General features: G+C 43.1%; 1 pseudogene; it reads right to left on the bottom strand.

The window, feature by feature from the left end:
- Positions 1–13554, bottom strand: part of LOC112072595 (protein-tyrosine kinase 2-beta-like) — an 83453-nt pseudogene that overhangs the window by 15995 nt on the left and 53904 nt on the right.

Raw genomic sequence — 13554 nt, 5'->3', positions numbered from 1 at the left:
TAGTAATAGAAACAGCCCTGACCAGGAAGTGAATATCCCTCCTTATACCTGAGTCTCATCACTAGTAATAGAAACAGCCCTGACCAGGAAGTGAACAGAGATGGAGAGAGTAAAAGAGAGATGAGGGGGAAGAGAGAGAGTAAGAGAGATGGAGAGAGTAAAAGAGAGAGAGAGTAAGAGAGATGGAGGGGGAAGAGAGAGAGAGGGAGAGAGAGAGAGATACAGAGAGAGATACTGTTATACACACATGTACACACACAGAAATACTGCAAAAGCAAAGGACCCGCCAAAACATGTCAACAGACTTACCAAACATCCAGACATCACTAGCCGTTGTGAAGCGTCTGAAGTTAATGGATTCTGGAGCCATCCATTTTATAGGTAATCGGCTCACTGAAGCTGTGGAAGTGACGCAGAAAGACAGTGGAAATGTTTTGTATATACATGTATTTAGCCAGTGTGGGGCCAGTATTTAAGAGAACACAGACAGAACAACAACCACTCCATGGGAGAATCTCAATTACATTTCCTTGATTCCTTGCATCCTCTCGCCTCCTTCTCAAAACCCATTGGATGAGAAGGTCAGAAGTCCCGACCATCTGACTTTCTCATCCAATGGGTTTAAAAAAAAAATGAGACGTGGTGAGAGGACGCGAGAAATCAAGGAAATTACATTGAGATTCTCCCCATACCCTTGTAATACTCTTCTTCCTCGATGTATCTGGACAGACCAAAGTCTCCCAGCCTAACACAGTCTGCTGTGGCCACCAGCACGTTCCTCACCGCTATGTCTCTGTTGGGACACAATAAACAGGTTAGTTGAAACAGGGAGGTACTACCTGATGTTGTCCAATAAGAACACAGGGTTTTTGTCATCTGTTGTAAGATGTTTAGCTACGGTGTGCTCTAATGAACACGACCCTGTTCTCTGGGTTAGAGGAATATGGGTGTCAACGTGGCTGTCCTACCTGTGCTTTGTCTCTGTGGGAACACAACATGTTGGTGGGGTTACCATGTTGTTGTCATGCTGTGTTGCTACCGTTGTGTTGCTATCGTTGTGTTGCTACCATGATGTGTTGTTGTTTGTTATTGTCATATTGTGTTGCTACCATGTTGTGTTGTCGTCATGTTCTGTTGCTACCATGATGTTGGTGTCATGTTGTGCTACAATGATGTGTTGTTGTCATGTTGTGTTGCTGCCATGCTGTGTTGCTACCATGTTGTGTTGTCATGTGTTGCTGCCATGTCGTGTTTCTACCATGATGTTGTTGTCATGTTGTGCTACCATGATGTGTTGTTGTCATGCTGTGTTGCTACCATGCTGTGTTGTCATGTTGTGTTGTTGTCATGCTGTGTTGCTGCCATGCTGTGTTGCTACCATGTTGTGTTGCTACCATGCTGTGTTGTCATGTTGTGTTGTTGTCATGCTGTGTTGCTACCACGCTGTGTTGTCATGTTGTGTTGAACCATGCTGTGTTGTCATGTGTTGCTGCCATGTCGTGTTGTAGTCTTAGGTCTTTATGTAGTTCTGTGATATCTCTCTTGTCCTGATGTGGGTTTGTCTTACACCTTTAATCCAAGCCCCCGTCACCGCAGGAGGCTTTTTGCCTCTTGATAGGCCGTCATTGTAAATAAGAATTACGTTCTTAATTGACTTGCCTYGTTAAATAAAGGTTGAATAAATATAAACAACAACACGGGTTATGGGGCAGAAATACTACTTTACATCATGGACATCGACACCGAGTGTACAAAACATTGACATCTGTTCTTTCAATGACACAGACTGACCAGGTGAATCCAGGTGAAAAGCTATGATCCCTTATTGATGTCACTTGTTAAATCCACTTCAAATCAGTGTAGATGAAAAGGGAGGAGACGGGTTAAATGATTTTTAAGCCTCGAAGACAATTGAGACATGCATTGTGTGTATGTGTGCCATTCAGAGGGTGAATGGGTAAGATATAGATATATACAGTAAATGCCTTTGAATGGGGTATGGTAGTAGGGGCCAGGCACATCCCACTCATTTTCATTTTCTTGTGTGTATCAAGAATGGTCCACCACCCAAAGGACATCCAGCCAACTTGACTGTGGGAAGCATTGGAGTCAACATGGGCCAGCATCCCTGTGAAACGCTATCGACACCTTGTCGGGTGGTAGTGCAACTCAATATTAGGAAGGTGTTCTTAATGTTTTGTATACTCAGTGTCTGTTTTACATATCTAAGAGTGTGATGAAGTGTTTTCTGAAGAGGAATTTTCACGCCCTGACCGTAGAGAGCTTTTTATGTCTCTATTTTGGTTTGGTCAGGGTGTGATTTGGGGTGGGCATTCTATGTTCTTTTTTCTATGATTTGTATTTCTGTGTGTTTGGCCGGGCATGGTTCTCAATCAGGGACAGCTGTCTATCGTTGTCTCTGATTAAGAACCATACTTAGGTTGCCTTTTCCCACCTGTATTTGTGGGTAGTTGTCTATGTGTTGTTGCCTGTCAGCACTCATTTTTGTATAGCGTCACCGTTCGTTTGTTTAGTGTTCGTTCTTTAAATAAATTAGTATGTATACATCCCACGCTGCACCTTGGTCTCCTCTCTTTGACGGCCGTGACAGGAATATGGTGGCCAACATGGGATATGGGTGTCAAGATGGCCGCCCTACCTGTGCGGGAAAAGCTATACGGACAAGCCTGGTGCCCAAATTGATGACGTATGAGAGTCAAGCAGAGATGAATGGATTCGGTTCAGTCAGTCGTCAGTGATGGGGCCTTCCCAGCTAGCTTGTTGATGCTGACTAGCTGGCAACAACAGCATCATTGCGCTAGTTAATACTCACTAAAAGAAAGGGATGTTTATTTTGATGGGTGAGGGAGGGAGAAATAACTTGTAGTATTGGTCAACTTCTGGATGCCACCGTGACATGCCAATTAGCTAACGTAACGATAAGCCGGTGTGAATGACCAGTACAACGGTGTTACAAGGTGTTATTCAAGGTACTTCCCACGGGCTAACGTAACGATAAGCCGTGTGAATGACCAGTACAACGGTGTTGTATCAAGGTATTCCCACTGGCTAACGTAACGATAAGCGTGTGAATGACCAGTACAACGGTGTTGTATCAGGTACTTCCCACTGGGATAAAGTAGCCAATTTGTTACAGCCCACTTTATTATATTCAGAGTAGGATAGCAGCCCACACAAGAAATAACTTGTAATATTGGTAGTAACCATCTGGATGTCACTGATGTCTACTGATAATGGAGAGACTTTGTGCTGCAAGCCAGTAGCAAAACAACATGGCACACAATGTGTCCTTTGTTCCTGTCTGCTTGCCGACTAATGCTGAGCACTGCTGTCCTGCAGTAAAGGAGAGGGAAGTAGTTAGAAGTTGAAGCTAATATCAGGCCAGTAAAGGAGAGGGAAGTAGTTAGAAGTGAAGCTAATATAGCCAGAAAGGAGAGGAAGTAAGTTAGAAGTTTGAAGCTAATATCAGGCCAGTTAAAGGAGAGGGAAGTAGCAAGATAGTGTAGCTAATATCCCTCCCTAGGCCAGTAAAGGAGAGGGAAGTAGTTAGAAGTTGAAGCTAATCAGCAGTAAAGGAGAGGAAGTAGTTAGAAGTTGATAGCTAAGTATTTAGGGCCAGTAAAGGGAGAGAGGGAAGTAGCAAGATAGTGTAGATAATATCAGGCCAGTAAAGGAGAGGGAAGTAGCAAGATAGTAGTATAGCTAATATCAGGCCAGGGTGACAGGCTAAAGCACATTTATTGTAGTGATTTTTACAAAAATGTTAAACTACGGCATTAACATCTACATTAAAAAAAATAAAACAATTACTCTTCGACAGACAAGTTTAAATTCTCGTTGAAGGTTCTAGCCACACGCATGAACTAGCTAGCTGGATGACTGACTCAACTGAATCAGTTTGTCCCACTCTACTCTCGCTGCGTACATACGTCATCAATTTTGGACCCAGGCGTGGCCGTATAGCCTCCCCCTACCTGTGCACCATGTGTTGATTCCTTCCAGGTAGACCAGAGCTTTACAGATCTGCAGGCTGAAGAGGACCAGCGTTATGTTGGTCGCTTGTGCTTGTTCTCTTCTAGGTAGTTGCCCAGCTGGAAGACAGATGGAACAGAATGATAGGGCAGCTACCAGCTAGCAGGCAGGAAAGCTGGTAGAGAAGGCCTGGGAGAGTCACTGGTTTGAATCCCAGTCTGACAGGAGAAATTGTGCTTATATCAAGTGTATCCGAGTTTCCAAGTTCATTTTGGCTACTGTTGTCTCACTAGCCATACTGGTAGAAGTCCATGACGATTCACACATCATGACAAAAACATAGCATTATGGCAACAACATAGCGTCATGGCTAAACAACATAGCGTTATGGCTAACAACAAGCGATGGCTAACAAACATAGGTCGCATTGGCTAACAACATAGTTATGGCTAACAACATAGCGTTATAGCTAACACATAGCATAATGGCTAACAACATAGCGTCATGGTAACAGCATAGCATATGGCTACAACAAGCGTCATGGCTAACAGCAAGCATAATGGCTAACAACTAGATGCATTCGTTAATTACTCTGAGTGCCAGAGAGAGTAAATTCAGATTGACTTGTTTTGAAATTCAGAGCTTTTCTCTCGGAGCGTTCAGAGCGCACCACTGGACACTCTGGCCGAGAAGTAGGGTTGATCTGAGCATTCTGACCTCACAACAGCAGTCAAGCACCCAAGCTAACTGGCTAAGTTAGCTAGCTTGCTAGCTACTTCCAGACACAAATGAGAGAACACTTCACTCTGACCATTTTACTACCCTAGCAGAGCTGGTTAGGCTGTTTTCATGTTATCCAGACTAGTCTTCAGTGAGTTTAACTGGTTTACTCCAGTTTTAGCATATATGGAGTGCATCTTGGTGACTGGCTGTTGCGTGATGGGTCCAGAATGCTCACGATCTCAACCCTCTAGCTCCCTTCAGGCGCCAAGCGAGATAGTTGTTCCAGGTGTCATGCTACACTTTCTGAACGCCTCCTTTGTGAGCACGATCTCGAAAAGGCTCCTGAATTTACAATTGTATCGAGCACAGTCAAGACTCATGAACTTTAACTCTCTCTGGCACTGCAGAGCTCTTAGCCCATAATTATATTCCAAACAATTGCGAGTCTCGTAAGTTGTTATGACCATCTATGCTTCATGCTGTTAACCATAGACGCGCATTCAGTTATTCTCAACTTATGTTGTTAGCCTGCTATTCGACTATTCAGACTGAGCGTGAGTTAGCCATGTACGCTGCTTATTGTTGTTGAGGGCCATATAATGCTTACTGCTCTATAGCATGTGACGCATAGCTATGGTATTGTTAGCCCGTGACACTAAATGTTTTTGTTAGACCAATGACCACTAATAGTTAGATTTACGGCCACACTCCCATAACGACTTCTATGATTAGCCTATTAGACCAAACATAGTATGGCGCTGCTTGTTGGTAGCTCATGTACTGCCACTATCGCTTGTTAGCTCATCTCATATAGCTATGTTTCTGGTATTGCACATATTATCGATCCCATGGACAATTCTGCACTAGATCTAGAGTCATCGATTCACTCAGTTCTACCAGTATGAGCCATAAGTGCACGACAAGCATGCAAGCCACACTATTATGGAACTTGGAATAACTCGATTACACTGAATTATAGCACAATTTCTCCTGTTCGACCTGGGATTCAAACCACGTGTAGGAGGGCTGTCCTAGCAGCTTCACAGTTTCTCTACCTAGCCTTCTCTCCGCCTGCTAGCTGGTACTGCCATCCATACTACCATTTTCGTGTGAATACCATCTGTCTTACCAACACTTGGGCAAACTACCTAGAAGTATGATACAAGCACACAGCACTGACTCAAACACATCACGCTGTCTGTCTCTCTTCACGTTCCATGCAGATCTTGCTAAATAGCTCCTGCGTTTATCTACCTGGAATAATCAAACATGCTTGCACGAAGAGGTGCGGGAGCTTATACTTAGGAACGACACGGCGCTGGATACACACCAGGGTCCCAAAATCTCAGCAGCACGGATATGTCATCACGTCACCATAGAGCAGCACATGCAGCGTTGAACAAAGCTGGAGTTCAGCTTGATGACAGCTCAGTGAGGCGCGCAAGCAGTCTACGTTCATGCGCTGTGGCTAGAAACGTCAACGAGAGGACAATTTAAAAGCTATGTCCTGTCTCTAGAGGGGAGACTAATTCGATATATTATTTTTTGATGTAGACTAGATATAGACCCGTAGAGTTAACATTTTTCGATGGTGTGAGGAGAGACCACTACAATAGAATGTGTATTAATACGCCTGTCATCCCTGGGCATTCTCGTGATATTTAGTTCTCACCCACCATCTAGCTCACACTTCCCTTGCTCCATTATACATGTGTCCTGAATATGATTTATGCTAATCACCAAATCTTAGACCTAAACTTATGGCCCTCTATCTTTAGTGTCTCTGATCATTAGCTTTCAACTTTCTTAACTAGACCGTCCACTGCTCCCTTTACTGTGACCCCATCCATTATTAAGCTTCAACTTCTAAACTACTTCCCTCCCGAAGGGTCGGTCTTCCTTACTGCGCAGGCGATATTTATTCGTTTATCACATGATCTGCTACTCCCTCTCCTTCTTATCTATGGTCCGACCTGATATTAGCTTCCATGAAACTTTCTATACTACTTCTCCTCCCTTATACTGGACCATCTCATAATAACTCAACTATTCTACTACTTCCTCTCCCCTTTACTTTGAGCCCTCCGTTATTTTAAGCTACACTCAAACTTATGCTAACTACTTCCCACTCCACCCTTTACTGCAAGCGAAACACCGCTTATGGTGCTCTATGCCACATTCAGTCGGACAAGCTTGAGGTCAGAACAGCAACAAAGGGACACACTATGATTGGCGCCATTATTGTTTTGCCTACAGGACTTGTTAGCCAAGCACCAAGTCTCTTTTCCATTTAAACAGTAAAGACATCAGTGACACCAGATGACGTTTAACTATCCCACGATATATATTTACATAAGGGAGGATTCAGCATTTCTTGGGATGAGAGTGGGCTGAGCGTATACCTTAATCCGTGGCATGCAATATAATCTAGAAGTTGGGTTCTGTAAATAACAAAGATTTTGCAGTCGCGTAACGCTATATCCATGTGGAGGAATACACTGAAAGATATACAACCGACCGCTATGGCTACTGGTCATATACAAAAGCACGGTTCGGCGTGTGAACCTATGACCTGTTAGGCGCGCGAAAAGTGAGAGAAGTACCTTTTGATTCTAGGAACGACACGTCAGTTGTGAGCGTAGAGATCAATTCACAGCACGGCTTTTTCAGGTGACGGTGGAGACACCAGTGGAAAATACCTGTATGAATTCCAAACGGACCACTATGTGTATTCTGGTCAGTTGCACACCGAGAGATCTTATCTTTACCGTGGACTAGAGCCCGAGATAAGGAAGAACACAATATGAATAAACCCGTTGTACTATCCCAGCAGCAAACAGGTTGGCAAATAACGATTACGGAGTTATGCTAAATTGTCCATGATCACACCTTGCAATCCGTGTGGGCACCCAGAGAGTCTGAACACAATACTAACAATGTTAGTCTATTCTCCCCCTCCACACATTCACCCATAGGCACAAAATACAATCCCTTTTCTTTTAGCTGCTAGAACCAAAACTAAGCGCAGATGTAATGAGTAGTATTGAGTTGCACTAAGACTCACAGTCAGCACACATCACTCCAGCTAGCATGGAAGAGCTCCCGCAATTCAACTGACTGATCAGACTGAACCGAAATCCATTTCATCTCTGCACTTGAACTTCTCCATACTACATCAATACATTCAGGCCCCAGCTTGTTCTCGCCCTAATAGCTTTTCCCGCCACAATGGAGTAGAGGCAGACCGATCTACTTGAGCCACCCAAAGCATTGTTTTTATTGCTAACAGCCTATCTTGCCACACTATGAATTCCTGTCACGGCCCGTCCTAAAGAGTGAGACCAAGGTGCAGCGTGGGATTGAGATAGCATACTAAATTTTATTTAAAGAACGAACACGTAAACAAACGAACGACCTGACGCTATACAAAAATGAGTGCTGACAGCAACAACACATAGACAACTACCCACAAATACAGGTGAAAAGGCAACCTAAGTATGGTTCTTAATCAGAGACAACGATAGACACGCTGTCCCTGATTGAGAACCATGGCCGCCAAACACACAGAAATACAAATCATAGAAAAAGAACACAGAATGCCCACCCCAATCACACCTGACCAAACCATAATAAGACTAAAAAGCTCTCTACGGTCAGGGCGTGTGAAGAAACTTCCTCTTCGAAAAAAACACTTCCACACTCTATAAGATATGTCAAAAACAACACAATGAGTAATACAAACATTAATAGAATCGCCAAACTTTCTTTCCTCTAACTACATTTTGCACTCGCCTCTACTGCTGACACCTCAGAACAAGATGTCAAGATGTCCTCGATAGCCTCCTACACAGACGGATGTCTTTCTGGCCCGTATATGTCTGCACTCCGCGAATCGCGTGTTCTTCCCTACAGTCAGATTGGCTTGGATGTCTTTTGTTGCTAGCAACTACACGATTATCTTGATATCACACAAGAAAATGGTGAAAATGAGTTGGATTTAGTTGTGCTCTGGCCCCTACGACCATACCTCCCGCTCAATTTCAAAGCATTTACTGTGATATATCATATTATCTTTAAGCCACGCCATTTTCAGCCCTTCTAGAAGGAAGCAACACATAAACACAACCAACTGTGCAAGTCTCAATTTCTTCGAGGCAGTCCTAACTAATCTTCATGTCCATAACCTTGTTCTGGTCTCCTACCCTATTTTCATCTACACTGATTTGAAAGTGTGATCCTAAGCATTTAATACATCATGACATCAAGTAAGGTATTCTAGCTTTTGCACCTGGAATTCACCTGGTCAGTCTGTGTCATTGAAAGAACAGATGTCAATGTTTTGCTATCACATCGTTGAAGTGTTCCAAGGACGAGAAGGAAAAATATCCGTATGTCCTCAATCTGGTGGCATCAAAGGGTAGTACTATCATAGACCCCATTACCCGGCGGCTGTGTTGATTTATATTCTAATCTATGCAAACCTTTACATTGTTACTAGGTCAAGTCAATATAGAAAGCTAATTCTTAGTTTAACTCCAAAAAATGACGCGCCTATCTAAACGAGAGAGTTCAAAAGAAACAACACACTGACTGTCTTCACACAAATAAACAAGGTTGGCGAGGGCGCCTTGGATTAAGTGTAAGACAAACTACTCTATCATCGAGCGACACTAGAGAATATATTTTCACAGAACCGGGACATAAAGACCTAAGACCTGCAGATTGTTTACCAACTTACGAGCCTAGCCTAACAAAGCAACACCAGGACGGAACCAACAAGAGCGATGGATCAACACCAAACATGACAAAGCCCACGAAAGGCAGTGCTATTGGCTGGATCAGCAAGCAACCAGACAACTAGTACAACAACACAAAGGCATTGACAAACAGCATGGTAGCAATAACGAGACACAACCATTTGGTTCCATAGTAGCAACAAACAGTCATTTATATCGGTGCTAGCAACACCCAAACACAGCAATTGACAACTAACATATCACAACATGTAACTAACACCAGCGCTTACATAAACGTGTAGCAAGCTACTTAGAGTCATGAACATTAGCACTACATCTTTAAATGGTAGCAGTCAACATGATCAACAACAATCATGGATGACGAAGAACACAACATGTCAAAGCAAACACGAGCATGACAACACAACATATAAGACATCTCCGTTCTGTGTATATCTAAGTGTCACTATCTAGGCCAGAAAAATACATGGCAGCATCACGACACAAACAATGAACCATCAACCGAACCACCAGCCTTGTCAGCAGCGTAACACGACACCCGAGAGCTATCGCATATCATGGCTCCAAAGCTAATCAGAAACATTACGTACAAACCCAACAACTATATATTACAGAAGCTATGAGTGTCAAAACACAATATGAACTCACATAAACATAACAAACAACACATCTTATTTGCTCTACAGATCAGTCTTTGGATGCTTGGTTACAAATCACTAACAAGATGATGGCACAACACACTATTGAAGTGTTTCATAAAAAAAAGCGTTTAAGACGAACAATCAGTTCGCATGACAACAACATGTAACCCATCTATCCAACAGTTGCTTGTTGGTTTGTTCCCACCAAGACGAAACACGACAGCCAGAGGGAGTACCTATCTCTACGTGACAGGCCTTACGTGCATCGACTCCGAGTCTGATTTCCTCTAACCCGAGAAGCACAACAGCTTGGTCGTGTCGATTAAGAGTAGTCATCGTCCGTAGCCTCTATAACCAATATCTTATGACAAACCCACCCCTGACAAAAACCTGCGCACTAGAACACTTGATTCTTAAGTTTGGCTACATCGCAAACGGGACCCACAGATTCCCAGTTCACCTCCCACTGATCTTTCTAACTAACCTGTTTATCTTGTTAATGCCTGTTGTTGTGCCAAGACCCAACAGAAGAACTAGCGGTGTGAGAGGACGTTGTGCATGTTACTGGGCCACATGCAGAACTGTTATAGGTCTGGGTATGACTTTGTCTGTGCCCAAAACACTACGAGGAAATTGCACACGAGGTATTTAACTTATAGGCTTAAATAATGCAGGGAAGGAAAGTCTCAACACAGCTGAAATTTCATGCTGCTTTGATATTATCTACCGCGTCCTCACTCACCAACGTCTCATATTTTTTTTTTAACCCCATGTAATGATAGAATCGTCAGATGTTGCGAAGGAAGGGACTTGCTGAGCCTTCAGTCCTATATTGGTTTATACTACAGGAGAGAGTCGATGAGACTGTCGCACCCAGGAAATACAGAGAAACACATGTAATTGAAGATTTCTTCCCACTCGCACGTATAGGATTGATTTGGCTTCTTGTCTAAGATGATACTCTTATGGTTATACTCAATATACTCGTCTCCCAGCCAACTGACTACAAAAACAATTGTATTATGACAAACATCCTCATCCATCTGTCTTGTCTGCTGTCAAACAATTCTCACGACTTCAGTAGGCCGTATTATACGCTATTCAAAAATAGGATTGCTCCAGAATCCTGATTACAATAACTTCAGACGCATTTTCACCACACGGCTCTAATTTGATATGTCATAGAATAGTATTATAATATGTAAGTCTGTTTACTTGTTTATGGCGAAAGGATACCTTTGCATTTATTGCTCGTTCCTAGATTTCTTGTGTGTTACTACTACAGTGTCCATTATGATAGAAATTGCTTATTAAAACTATGTATACTCTCTACTAGTCATCTACCTTCCTTCTCTCACCTCTCTCTCTTCTTCCCCCTCCACATCTCTCCTTCACTCTCTCTCTTCTTGTAACTTCTACTCTACACATATCTCTCTTTACTACTACTCTCATTCCCCCTGACTCGGTCTCATATGTGACTCATCACCATCTCAAGTGCGATCTGTACACTTATGGGTTCGGATGCGTCTGTTGTTTCCTATGATATTCACTAGTGAATGAGTACCTCAGTATAATGTAGGGATATATCAACTTACCCTTGTGTCAAGTACGTGTTCCAAAAGTTCATCTTTAGTGTGAGACTCACCAGTATAATAGAGAATGGGAATATTCATTCTATACTGTTCAAGTTCTGGCTGTTTTTCGTGAAACAGATTATCTAGATCCGAGTGAGACGCTCAGTATATAAGTTTGATGTATAATGTGCGCACTATCAACTAGGATCTCTAGGGCTACTCTTATATTATCACGTATAATGAGGTAACTAACTATGGCGCTTTATTCAAGCGAGGGATATTCACTTCCTGGTCAGGGCTGTTTGCTATTAAACTAGTTGATTGAGTACATAATTTGTGTTAGACTATAAGGAAGGATATTCACTTCCTGGTCCAGGGTGTCCCGTTTGCTGTATTGACTAGTTGAACCGTGAGACCTACAGGACGTGAGTAAAGCGGCTAGGGATATGTATCACTTGACACCTCTTGTTCAGGCGGTGTGCGTAGAGCAAAACGAGAAACACCATTCTTGTTCTACTCTACTAAGTTTGATGAGAGAATTCTCGAAGATGTACTCACGTCTATAAGGAGGATATTTCATCCTAAGGTTTACAGGGTCTTCGGTTTGTATGCTCACCAAACATAGTTTATTAGTACTCATGCTTGGGTATGAAAGAGGATAGTTGTCAAAGTAGTAGTCAGTCTGCTCCTGTTTTTTCCTAGTCACGGGCTGTTCTATACTTCTACTATTGATCACGACTAAGTATAAGGAGGGATAATTCACCTTCCTGTCAGGGCTGTCTTTCTTATTACTAGATCGATGAGCACTAAGGTATAAGGAGGATCACTTCCTGGTCAGGGCTGTTATTATTACTAGTATGAGTACTCAGATTATAAGGAGGGATATTCCACTTCCTGGTCAGGTCCGTTTTCTATTACTACCATTCAGCTACCAAGAGCATTAATGAGGTCGGGCCAACTGATGTTGGGGCGATTAGTCTTGGCCTCGCAATCGGCATTCCAATTCATCCCAAAGGTATTTGGATTGAGTTGAGGTCAGTGGCTCTGTGGAGGCCAGTCAAGTTCTTTCCACATCATCTCGACGAAACCATTTCTGTATGGACCTCGTGTTTGTGCACGGGGGCATTGTCATGCTGACAACAGGTTAAGTCGTTAACCCCAAAAGTGTGCCACAAGTTGGAAGCACAGAAATCGTCTAGAATGTATGTATTGTATGTGTAGCGGCTGCATGATGGTGGAACTGCCTAACTCCTTCAGGTCCTTGGCAAAGACTTGACTCCATCATGTGTACTACCGTTGTCTACAAAATCTCACATGTCGGGAAATGTGTGGTGAGAATGCTGCCACTCTTAGTAGTGAGGCGCAGTTCCATGGGGATGTTTTGTTGACATTGTGGATGCTATGCCAGGAGATGTTTCCTTGTAGAAAGGGTTTGATAGGAAGGTAGGTGAGTACAGTTCCATGGGTAGATTTTAATTGGTTTGACATTTGTGGACTGCTATGCCATGGGGACGATCTTTCCTGTAGAAGGGTTTGGTAGAAAGGCGCAAGTGTTACTGCAGTATGCACGTTCCCTGGGGATATTTTTGGTTGACATTGTGATGCCTTATGCCAGGGAGATCTTTCCTTCGGTATGGAAGGTGGATATATCATGCTTGTACCGTGCACCACGTAGGGTGTCTTTCCCTGAACACCTTTCTTCTCTGGACACCTTTCTTCTCACACCCTCTTGCTCACCCCCTCAGACACTCTTTCTCCTTTAGTGAGGAGGTAATTTGTCCATTATGTATGACAAGGTTTGTCAGGATTTTGTCCCAGCTGGGCTTGATAGGGCAGCTGTAGTGCACTTAAACTGATAGTGGTACA

This window comes from Salvelinus sp. IW2-2015, unplaced genomic scaffold (assembly GCF_002910315.2).
Source record: "Salvelinus sp. IW2-2015 unplaced genomic scaffold, ASM291031v2 Un_scaffold1976, whole genome shotgun sequence".
Lineage (NCBI taxonomy): Eukaryota > Metazoa > Chordata > Actinopteri > Salmoniformes > Salmonidae > Salvelinus > Salvelinus sp. IW2-2015.
The sequence above is the reverse complement of the archived record's forward strand: the minus strand, read 5'-3'. Positions and strand labels throughout refer to the sequence as shown.